Below are 12062 nucleotides of genomic sequence, written 5' to 3' on the forward strand. Positions count from 1 at the left end.
CCATCGAACTCACTCCACACGTCCACAAATTCCACACCACTCGTCATACATAACCCATGCATAAAGTCATTTGCAATTATGACCCTCCTTTTAAACATTTCACTGTCATACCATGGCAAAATACTAATCATTCTAACTCTCTCCCTCTTTTCTTTTGCTACCTCAAACAATTCATTCAGGTCCTCTATCATTTCCATTTTATCTCCTTTCAAATCATTCGTACCTGCCACAACAATCATTTCTTTCACCCTTTCCTTTTGCTCTCTAATAGACTCAGTTACATCCTTTATCGTCGCACCAGGTTGGTACGATTTTGTCAAATCCTCTACTAACACACCTCGTACTAATGAGTCTCCATACAGCACTCTATCCTATCCTTCATTTTGTTCATGTTCACAGTCATATGCCTATTTTTCCTATCATACTTTTTATTATTGGCTGGTTCATTCAGTCGACTTTTGCTCATACGCTCTAGCTGCTGTTTTGTCCTTTGTATCGCACCATTCAACAACGCGATCTCACTCATTGCATCTATCTCATCTTTTTTATTCTCTGTAAAATCATTAATATGCTCTAAATTAATACTATCATTCACACTCTCATAATTCTCTGGTACAACCTTGCCGTTTCTTGTCATATCACTATTTTCTTCATTCTGAAGTTTGACAAAAATATCACACTCACGACCTGAAATACACTTTAATTCCTCATTCTCCCTACATTTTCTAAACACGTTTGCTCCTTTATTATCATTTAACCACACTCCGACCGCACTCCGCAAAGCGTACACTGAATCATCTCCTTTACATTACCGTTCTTGAATAAAGATGGCGAACCATCATTACTGGCCGCCATTTTCCTTCGTACGGGAGCCATACTTACTTCTAATGTATTTTATCAAATTATAAAATGAAACACACAAACAGATGCACTAAGATATGCAAGGCAAACAAAACTACGTAATATTCAAGTAAATTTATCAGCGATAACTGAAAATAACACTTATCCTATCAGGAGCTCTCGATGAACACTACCTAAAAAAATATTCCCACGCCGGGAATCGAACCCGGGCTTCCTGGGTGAAAGCCAGGTATCCTAACCACTAGACCACATGGGAACTATCCACACAATATCTATCATACTTCTCCTTGAATCCATTAACAGACTCACAACTGACTCTGGCAACCTATTCATTCATTCACCACACTCCATGCAAATAATCTAGTCCTCACATCCCTACTAACTACTTGCTGGCCTGGTTAGCCGAATGGTTAGCATATCCGCTCTTCAGCCAAAAAGCTGCAGGTTCAAATCTTGCCGTGGGCATGGATGTTTGTGATTATCTGTGAAATTACTAGTGGCATTGGTGTAATTGCAGTTTGTTTTGGTTGGTGAATTGAGTTGTGGAGATGGAGAGTTGTAGAGTAGGTGCCCTCCCTTTATGAGTCTTTGGACTTCCTTGAGGTGTCATGTAATAATAATAACTATACTCTTCCACAGATAACCTCTTGTTCTGCCACCTCTAGCTAAGTACTGAAACACTTCCCCTGCATCAATCCTATAAAACCCTGCAAGTAACTTAAACATTTCTGTCATATCCGCTCTTTTTTTGCCTATCAACCAACTTCTGCAACTTGCAAACCCTTAATCTGTTTTCACAGGAAGCATTCCACAAGCCATTCATCATCTTGGTCACTTACCTCTGAATCGTCTCCACTATTTTCTTATTCCCAAGAAATCCAGGTGACCAGAACTTGGTGGTAATCCTGATGTGGATGTATCAAGGCATTATAAACAGGCATAACAACTTCCTTACCTGTATTTGTTAATGTGTGTTCTTAAATAGCCAAGTAATCCTGTGAGGTACTTTAAAAGTATGCCCTCTAAACTTCAGCCTTCTATCTACTACCACCTGTAGATCTCTAGCTTCATCTATTTGCTGGATTATTAGTTTCTTAAAATTAATACAGAAGGCTTACATCAAATGAACAAGCATATAAAAAGGGAAGTAAGATGCAAAAAACATTACTCTCATCTTATTGATTTTAATGAAGTAACAGCAAATCAAAGCTTACTCTATGAAATGGAATTTCACAGTGCACAAACGATAATTTGTGCACTGTGCTAGTAATTCTCTGTATTTATCAGCATAATTTAGTTTTTGCAAGTAAAATCCAGTTTAATTTTAGTTGCCAACAGTGCATAAAAGAAGAATAAATATTTTTTAAACAAATGTGAGTGAAAGTCAGTTTATACTTAATTAATCCTTTATCCAAGTGTAAGCAAACAAAGTTTGCACCTGAAGTATTTTTAGGACTAAAGCAACTCATATATAGAAGCTAATGACTTCACATCACTTACCTTTGTGCCCTCCAATAGAATGGAAAAAAGCAATTGTGATTCCTATCTTTAAAAAAGGTTATAGAGATGACCCTAAAAACTATAGAGGTATACTAGTATACTAAGTGTGGTCTGATCAGGGTCTTATACAACGGAATGATAACTCTTTTATCTCTGCAGGTCAGCATCCTTCTCATTATTGCAGCAATTCTCTGTGTTACCTTCACCACCTTGCAATATGTCCCTTGAATTTCAGGTTTCTATCAATCATCAACCCCAGATCTCTTGTCTCCCAACTTCCTCCAGTATATCTCTTTCAATAGAATATGCAGCATCCCATCGATGTGTCCCAAACCTCAATACTGTGCATTTTGCTGCATTAAACTGACAGCCCCCATTTATTTGCCCGTCTGTCTAGCTTATTTAAATCCTCTCTTGCATGACTACAACATCTGCACTATTACTAATAACCCTTTCCAGCTTCACATCATTCGCAAACAACTGAACATTCCACTGACAATGTCATTGATATAAAGGTTAAATTATATAGGTCCCAGTACTGAGCCCTGTGGGACCCCACTTGTAACCCTCTGCCTCCATGGAACGGCCCCACCATACACAACTCTCTGATACCTATCAGACAGCCAATCCTGAATCCAGTTGACCAACCTGACATCCAAACCCATGTGCTGCAACTTAAATATCAGCTTATCATGTGGTACCCTGTCAAATGCCTTCGCTAAATCCAAGAAAATTGCAGTATATGCCTTTCCCTCATCTAATGTTCTTGTAACTTTATTATAAAAGGCTAGCATATTACTAAAACAAGAGCCCCCCCCCCCCCTCACAAATCCATGTTGACTCTCACAGATAACATTATCCTCATCTGCCCAATGTTGTATACAGTCCTAACTAATTTCTCCAAGATCTTAACAACTACTGATTACACACAATCTGGCTTATAATTAGACACTTCCAGTATGCTACCACCCTTATGCAATAACAATATCTTACCTTCCTTCTATTCCCTGGGCAACTTTCCTGTAGCCAGACTTTCATTGAAAAGCCAGGTCAAAGGAGCTGTTAGTTCCTTAGCACATTCTCTCAAAACTCATGGTGAAATACGATCCAGTCCCACATCTTTACTGACATCCAGAATAGTCAGTATTTGGAACACGTACTCCTCCTGCACCTCTAAACCTCGAACCTGCCCTATCCGTATAGTATTAAAATTTACTCCTCGAGGATGACCCACACCAATAAAGTGTTCATTGAACAATTCCACTATGTCTTCTACATCAGTCACTCTATTCCCATTTTTATCCCACAATGTCATTCTTCCACAATCATTTCTCCTCCTACTGGCCACATAGCTAAAAAATTCCCTAGGATTTTCTTTGGATCTTAGGGCCAATCTCTTCTCATATTCCAGTTTTGCCTTCCTTACCATACTAGTCACTCTTCTGGCCTGTGTCTTATATTCTTCATGCATCTGCTCTTCACCTGTCTCCCTATATCTCTTCCATAGCCTTTTTTTGCATGCAGCTCCTGTTTAATATTGTTTGTCATCCACTTTACACCAAATTGTGTCCTCTTCTTCACTTGTGGAATACAGCTTACTATTGCTGCTAACAAATATTCCTTCACAATTACCCAAGCACTAATGATATCCCCGCCTTCCAATTCTCTCCATGAAACTTCCCCAAGTTGATGTCTAAGACTATTGTAATCACCTGCCTTATAATTTCACATATATTCCCATCTCTTTGATACTCCTGTATGTCTATTCATCTTCCAAGTCAAAACCACATGGTCACTCTCTCTCCAACTGGTGGGAGAGATGTCATCTCACTTATTATCAGCTCTTCTGATCTTCTTCTTCTTCTTCTGCAGCTTCTCCCACTTAAGTGGGGTCACTGTTGATGATGAGTCTCTTCCACATCCTCCTGTCTTGGGCTGTCACCACATCCAAGTTCTTCATCCTCAAGTCCTCTTCTACCAGCTCCTTCCATCTCTTCTTTGGCCACCCACGCTTCCTCCTTCCTTACACATCCATCTGCATGACCCTTCTTCCCACATATTCGTCCTCCCTCCTCATCATGTGACCAAACCATCTCAACCTTGCCTCCTGTATCTTCGCTCCTAAGTTCATAACTTTCACTGTTCCCCTCACATAGTCATTTCTCAGACGATCCTTTCTGGTCACACCGCACATCCACCTAAGCATTCTCATGTCTGCTGCTTCCATCCTGCTGATGTTATTTTTCCTCAGAGCCACAGTTTCTATAGCATACGTCATAACTGGCCTCACTACTGTCCTATAGATTTTGCCTTTCAGATTGATCGGCACCCTCTTATCGCATAACACTCCAGCCATCTGCCTCCAGTTCCTCCAACCCACTTGTATCCTGCATCCCACTTCCTTCTCAGCTCCTCCATCTTCTTCCACTGTTGAACCTAAGTATCTAAAGTTCCTCACCTTCCTGATAACATTTCCTTCCAGTTCCAGATCTGTCTCCTGGCCACCACCCACTGTGCAACACATATACTCTGTCTTACACCTCTCTCTTCCAGTAATTTTCTCCATCTTTCCAGTTTAGTTCCCGCTTTTTCTCTTGAATCTTCACACAGCAAGATGTCATTTGCATACAACATTGTCCAAGGTGCATCTTCTCTCACCTCCTCCGTCACCACCTCCATCACAATGTTAAACAGAAACGGACTTAATGCTGACCCTTGATGCAAGCCAACTGTTACTTGAAAATTTTCTGTCTGTCCCAGACAGGTCCGAACACTTGTCTTCACATTTCTGTAGATCTCCTGCACCAACCTGACATATTTCTCCGGAACCTTCTTCTCCCTCAGACACCTCCAGACTTCTTGCCTTGGCACTCTATTGTATGATTTCTCCAGATCAATTAATGCCAGATGTAGCTCCCGTTGTTTCTCTCGAAACTTTTCCATCATCTGCCGTAACCCAAAGATAGCATCTGTTGTGTGGAATTTTTTCTTGACTATTATGTATAAGACTATTACACTTTTTTTATATAATGTTCATCAATTAGCTTTATTTATCGTCCTACATGTTTCGCCAATTTTTTTCTATCGGCATCTTCAGGGAATACAAACTAGTAAGCTATATGAAGGTAACAGACTAGGTTATAACTGATGGTTCTAATTCATACAAAAAATTAGTATTGAATGAGGCAATGCGTGTGTCTCGGGAACATGATTTATTCGTTATGGCTCATGATGTAATTGTCATGAAAGTTCATTTCTTTGATGTTTAATGATCTGATTAAAGCTTTCCAAATTTCTGGGAAGGTTAGACCTTGATTCTTGTTTAAGTTTTCAGTTTTACGGGTGACTGTAGCTGCTTCCTTGAAGGTTCTTGAATGGTAGTTATCTTCTATATAGGGCATAAGGCTCTTATCCCACTCAATGTGATGGTTAGTAGAGGCAAAGTGGCAAGAAAGGCCTGAAATGTCTTGTCTGTTGTTTCTGACATATCCTATGTGTTCTTTCTTTCTCGTTTCAAAGCTTCTAGAGGTCTGACCTACATAACTAATACCACATGAGCAAGGTATACTATATACTCCAGAGTACTTGTAGAATAGATGAGGATCTTTTGGTGATCTTAAAAATTTCCAAATAGTGTTGATTGGCTTGAATGCTCCTCTGATATTATGTGGTTTTAGAAGGTTAGTAATTTTTTGGAAATGCTGCTGACAAATGGAATAGTAATAGTACTGATGTATTGGATGTCATCACGTTGTGTATGTGGTATATCAGTCAAGAGAATCTTGTTGTAGAGTCTTTTTGGATAACCATTTAAAGATAGTTCTCTGGATATTGTAGTTAATTCCATTTCCTTGACATCCTAATAAAGAAACAAACCAATAATAGTATCAACCTATCTGTTTATAGAAAACCTACAAATACTGGACGTTACCTCCATTTCAACTCGTCTCATCATATAGCTCAGAAACTTAGCTTATGTCATCCATAGATATTAAACTTAGATATGTCGTCCATGTGGTCAAGAAAAGAGCTATACAGTACACAACAGATAAGAATGACCTACAAATGGAATTAACTACAATATCCAGAGAACTATCTTTAAATGGTTATCCAAAAAGACTCTACAATAGATTATATCAGTCTCTTGACTGATATATACCACATAGACAACGTGATGACGTCCAATACATCAGTACTATTCTATTCCATTTGTCAGCAGCATTTCCAAAAAATTAGCTAACCTTCTAAAACCACATAATATCAGAGTAGCATTCAAGCCAATCAACACTATTTGGAAATTTTTAAGATCACCAAAAGATCCTCATCTATTCTACAAGTACTCTGGAGTGTATAATATACCTTGCTCATGTGTTATTAGTTATGTAGGTCAGACCTCTAGAAGCTTTGAAACGAGAAAGAAAGAACACATAGGATATGTCAGAAACAACAGACAAGACATTTCTGGCCTTTCTTGCCACTTTGCCTCTACTAACCATCACATTGAGTGGGATAAGAGCCTTATGCCCTATATAGAAGATAACTACCATTCAAGAACCTTCAAGGAAGCAGCTACAGTCGCCCGTAAAACTGAAAACCTAAACAAGAATCAAGGTCTAACCTTCCCAGAAATTTGGAAAGCTTTAATCAGATCATTAAACATCAAAGAAATGAACTTTCATGACAATTACATCATGAGCCATAATGAATAAATCATGTTCCCGAGACACATGCATTGCATCGTTCAATACTAATTTTTTGTATGAATTAGAACCATCAGTTATAACCTAGTCTGTTACCTTCATATAGCTTACTAGTTTGTATTCCCTGAAGATGGCGATAGAAAAAAATTGGCGAAACATGTAGGACGATAAAATAAAGCTAATTGACGAACATTATATAAAAAAAGTGTAATAGTCTTATAGCATCTGTTGTTGATCTACCAGGCATGAAGCCAAATTGTTCCTTTGCAATCTCCACCTCCTTCCTCAATCTTCCATCCAGAACCCTTTCTAGGATTTTCATTGTGTGTGACATCAACTTTATTCCTCTGTAATTTTTACAGTCTTGTGCATCCCCTTTACCCTTGTAGATGGGAACAAGAGTACTCTCCCTCCATTCCTTGGGTATATTTTCCTGTTGGCAAACTTTCCTGAACAGGTCCCACAGCAGATCAATTCCCTCTTCCCCCAGTGCCTTCCATGCCTCCACTGGGATCCTGTCAGGGCCCACCGATTTTCCATTCCTCATCCTCTTCATGGCCTCCATCACTTCCACTCTACTGATGTTCTGCACCATCCCCTCAGAAGGCTGCCCATCTTCTCTGTGAGTCTCCACCACCACCATCATCTTATCAGCTCTTCTGATGCTATGACTATTATCATAGCATCAGAAGAGTATATAGAGGTTCAAGAGTTATGAATAAATCCAAAACTCTTGAACCTCTTGTTCCCTCTATTACATGTTGCCTAAGATATTTGTCCCTCAAGAATTCAAGAAATTCCATTCCCTTATTGTTAAATGCTTTTTTCCCTCCGCAGTTTATACTGCTGTAGTTAAAATCTCCCACAACAACGATTCTTCTTGCACTTGCCAAGCTCAACTGTCTAAACATCTCCTGGTGCCTACCCTCTGTGCTCCTTGGTTTGTAGCAACACCCCACTAAATATCCTGTCTTGCCTATCTCTACCTCACAATATATGCTTTCAAAATCATTAGTGTCACTGCTTATCAAAGCCTCCACTCTTAGAGGACATAAATCATCACTTATCATAAGCAGTACTCCACCACCATGCTTTCCTTTTCTATCCTGCTGAAAAATGTGTACCCTGCTACTTCTATTCCTGTTGTTATTATATCCTCTTCTATCAACCACGTCTCAGTGATCCCAATAATCTTTGGCCTGGCTGATGCTATCAGCGCCACCAATTTCTCTCCTTTATTCCGGATACTCCTGGAATTAGTATAAAGCATAAAAATGCCACTATTTCTATAACCAGCATTATCTCCGCTACACTCCACTGGGCTCACTGCTACCTGATGTTGTCTCCCTTCTCCCAAGTACCCTTTCCCACAAGAGGCCACCTCAGCTACTATCCACCTTGGGCATTCTAGTTTCCCCGCATTGACACACTGACTTGTTCAGAATAGCAATCTCTCCAGATGCCTAGGTCCTTCCTCATTCCAATGCAAGCGGTCTCTGACATACAATTTCTGTCTGTCCTCAAACGCTGTCCAAGCATCCACATATTCCAATCCTCTCTTCTGACACATTCTAGCTATTATGTTATTCAATATGACTGCTCTTCTGCCTAGCTCGTCACAATCATACCAAGGCAACATGCACACTATCTTTCCTCTCTCTTTGTCTTCTTTCATACTACCTCATGCAAGAATCTTGTATCTCTCGCTGCCCAATTTACATTACCTCTCAAGTCATTTGTTCCTACCATCACAATCATCTCATCCATCCCTTCACCCCTCTTAATTGCCATAGCCACACTTTCTATTGTTCCTCTAGGCAAACACTTCTCATGCCTCCTATCTTGCACACCACGGATCATTGAGTCACCATACATTACAACTCTTACCATTTCCTCTCCTACTGTTTCCATTCTCTCCTTTTCTATCATTCACATAACTCTCTCTCATTCCCTCTCTTCCACTTATCCTATTCTCTCCTCTTCTATCATACCCATACCTCTCTCTCATTCCCTCTCTTCCACTTATCCTATTCTCTCCTCTTTTATCATACCCATACCTCTCTCTCATTCCCTGTCTTCTACTGTTTCTATACTCTCCTATTCTATCATTCCCAAACCCCTGTATTATTCCCTCTCTCCTACTGCTTCTATAGTCTCCTCTTCTATCATTCCCAAAACTTTTTCTCACTCCTACTCTGATTCGCCTTGCATACATCTCTTCCATTCTCCTAATCTCATCTTTCATACTTGTCATCTCGTTCACAAGATATTCCACCTCCTCTTTCAGCTCATCTATCCCTATCTACAAGTTAGTCACTCTTACTCGCCATTTTTTATATATGGGTACTATAAGAGCTCTATTCCAATCATTGGGAATTCGTCCCTCTGTCTAGGCCTTCTGAATTATGCAGTGCAGCCACTGTAAGACTTTTATACCTCCATACTTAAGCATTTCTTGTCTATCATCATCTATTCCTGCTGCCTTTCTACATTTCAAGCCTTTGATGGCTTTTTCTATTTCAAGTATGGATAGGTATTCCTGAATGAGAAAAGCCATCAATAAGCTATCACTACTTGTTTCATTTAGCAATTTTTCGAAGTAATTACTATATACTTCAAGGATATCTTTTTCTCCAGTTATCACATCACCTTTATCATATTCCTCTAATTCCTTTTACAATACTCTTTCCTCCATTTTTGAGCTTCTTCAACAACCTCCAGAATATCTTGCCACCTTCTTGATATTTATTTTCTATGTTCTTACCAAAGTCTTTCCATGACTTTTGTTTAGCTTTCTTACATTTGTCTTTGTATTCTCTAAGAGCACAAGCTGACTTATTTGCAGGAACCTTTGATATACTTTCTTCTTTTCCTTCACTGCCTCTTTAACTTCCTGTGTCCAGCATGGAGTTCTGATTTTTCTATCCTTGCAGACAACCTAACCACATGCCTCTCTGGCTGAAACAATCAATGTTTTCTTTAAGGCTTGCCACTGAATCTCCAAGGTTTGGTTCCTGTTCTCAAACAACTTCGTTTTTAATTCAATTATCTTTCTCTATTTTAGTCTACAGTTCACATCTGAGAGCTGCTCAACTTCTATTCACTTTAAAACTTTCTTAAATGTTCTTCTTTTCAAAATGAAATTCAATTTTATCCTGCTCAAGACTAAATAGGGCTCACTTCCAGTTTCAATTCCTCTGTACACTCTGGTATCCTGCACCAGGGAGAAAACATCACTATTGACAATAACATAGGCAATGAGACTTTTCTTATTCCTAGCCTCTTCTCTCCATGTGAATTTGTGCACATTTTTATGTTGGAACATGGTGTCAGTAATAACCAGTCCATGTCCTGAACAGAAATCCAACAGGTAGTTGCCATTATTATTAGCTTTGCTCTTTTCTCCAAATTTTCACAAAATATTTCTGTATGTCTGACAATCGTTTCCTACTCTGCTATTTAGATCCCCAACAAGGAACCAACTTTTCCTTTTTCATTGTGTCAGTAGCTTTCTCTAAAGCCTCAAAAAATTCCTCCACTTCTACCTTAGTAGAACCTTCTGTGGGACCATACGCACAAATAAGTCTCATTGGCCAGTTCCCCATTATGATATCTGCCCACATCACTCTACTTGAGACTGCCTGCCATTCAAGAAGATTAGCCTCATATTTAGTGTTGAATACTAAGGCTACTCATTCTTTTCCTTGATTGTCATTGCTTGAATATAACATTTTTTATTTATTGCTAAGAAAGATCTCACCAGTTTTTGCCATTTTTTTTTGTTTCAGTCACCCCTATTATGTCGATCTGGTACTTATCCAATTCCTCAGCTAGCTCCATTTCTTTGCCATTCAGGCTTCTTATGTTGATAGTACTGATCTTGAAATCTGGTGATGTTGAGTTGGGGTGTGTTTTCAGATTTGTTGCAGTACCTGACTTTTTGCTATTTGCCCTGGTTCCCTGGTGAAAACAATGGAGGTCCTTATTTAACCGGGCGACGCCCCAGCCGGCATGGAATTCTGTCATTTTGTATTTTGGTTTAAGCCATTATCCAAGTGTAAGCAAACAAAGTTTGCACCTGAAATATCTTCAGGATTGAGGCAACTTGTGGTAAAGGTAAACCAAGCTCTCATCACTCCTTGTCTCAGTATCTCCCATAATGCACATCTCCTTGCAAACATGTATAATGCTATTCATTAAGGGGAAGGGCCACTACCCAGACTGTATTGATGTCTCGTTAGTGGAAGCCACACCCAGAAGTTGTGATACTAAGGCAAAAGCAATGGAGAAGTCATGTTTTCCTATATGAGTTGCCAAAAGGTGTACCACCTTATTATTAAATTACTCTGGATTTAGAGAAAGATGTTCTCCATCGCTTTTGCCTTAGTGTAAACCACTTCTGGGTCTGGCTCCCACTGATGAGACCTCAATAAAGGTCAAAACCGGTCTGGGTAGTGGCCCTTCCCTTAATGCATAGCATTATACAAGGAGATGTGCTTTGCATTATGGGAGATACTGAGACAAGCAGTGATAAGAGCTTGGTCCACCTTTACCACGAGTTGCCTTAGTCCTGAAGATACTTCAGGTGCAAACTTTGTTTGCTTACACTTGGATAAAGGATTAAACTAAATGTATTATTGGTTTAAGCCAATAAGAATACCATTTGGTCAGCTAAATCCCAAATTGCCAGCCCATCCTCGTTTGTTCAGTATCCAGGTAGATATCTAACCGGGTGCATCACGAGAATGTGAGGATTGGACATTAGGTCAGAAGCCCTGGTCGGTTCTCTGCATTTCTTTATGTGGAGGTCTCCTCTCAGTTATACAGCTTTGACCCTTAAGCACCCCCCATTGCATTGATATGAGGTGTAAATATGGTCGTGATGGAATATCATTATCAATCATCATCAAAGTTCTGACATATATCCTCAGGGATTGTACAGGATCTTATGATAGCATTCCATGAAAAGTTACATCATGACAAACTTCCTATCGACAATTT

The 12062-nt window shown here is 39.4% G+C and overlaps 1 protein-coding gene and 1 non-coding gene across 5 annotated transcripts in view; both read right to left on the reverse strand.

Annotated features, from left to right (window-relative positions):
- The window catches only part of LOC150102874 (ATP-binding cassette sub-family C member 5-like), a 1133802-nt gene that overhangs the window by 17258 nt on the left and 1104482 nt on the right, over window positions 1-12062 (reverse strand). The gene's annotated exons all lie outside the window — the stretch shown is intronic.
- Window positions 1046-1117, reverse strand: TRNAE-UUC (transfer RNA glutamic acid (anticodon UUC)). The gene has a single exon. It is a non-coding gene; the product is annotated as a tRNA-Glu (tRNA).

This window comes from Typopeltis vanoorti, chromosome 9, assembly GCF_054136105.1.
Source record: "Typopeltis vanoorti isolate ZY-2024b chromosome 9, IOZ_Tvanoo_1.0, whole genome shotgun sequence".
NCBI lineage: Eukaryota > Metazoa > Arthropoda > Arachnida > Uropygi > Thelyphonidae > Typopeltis > Typopeltis vanoorti.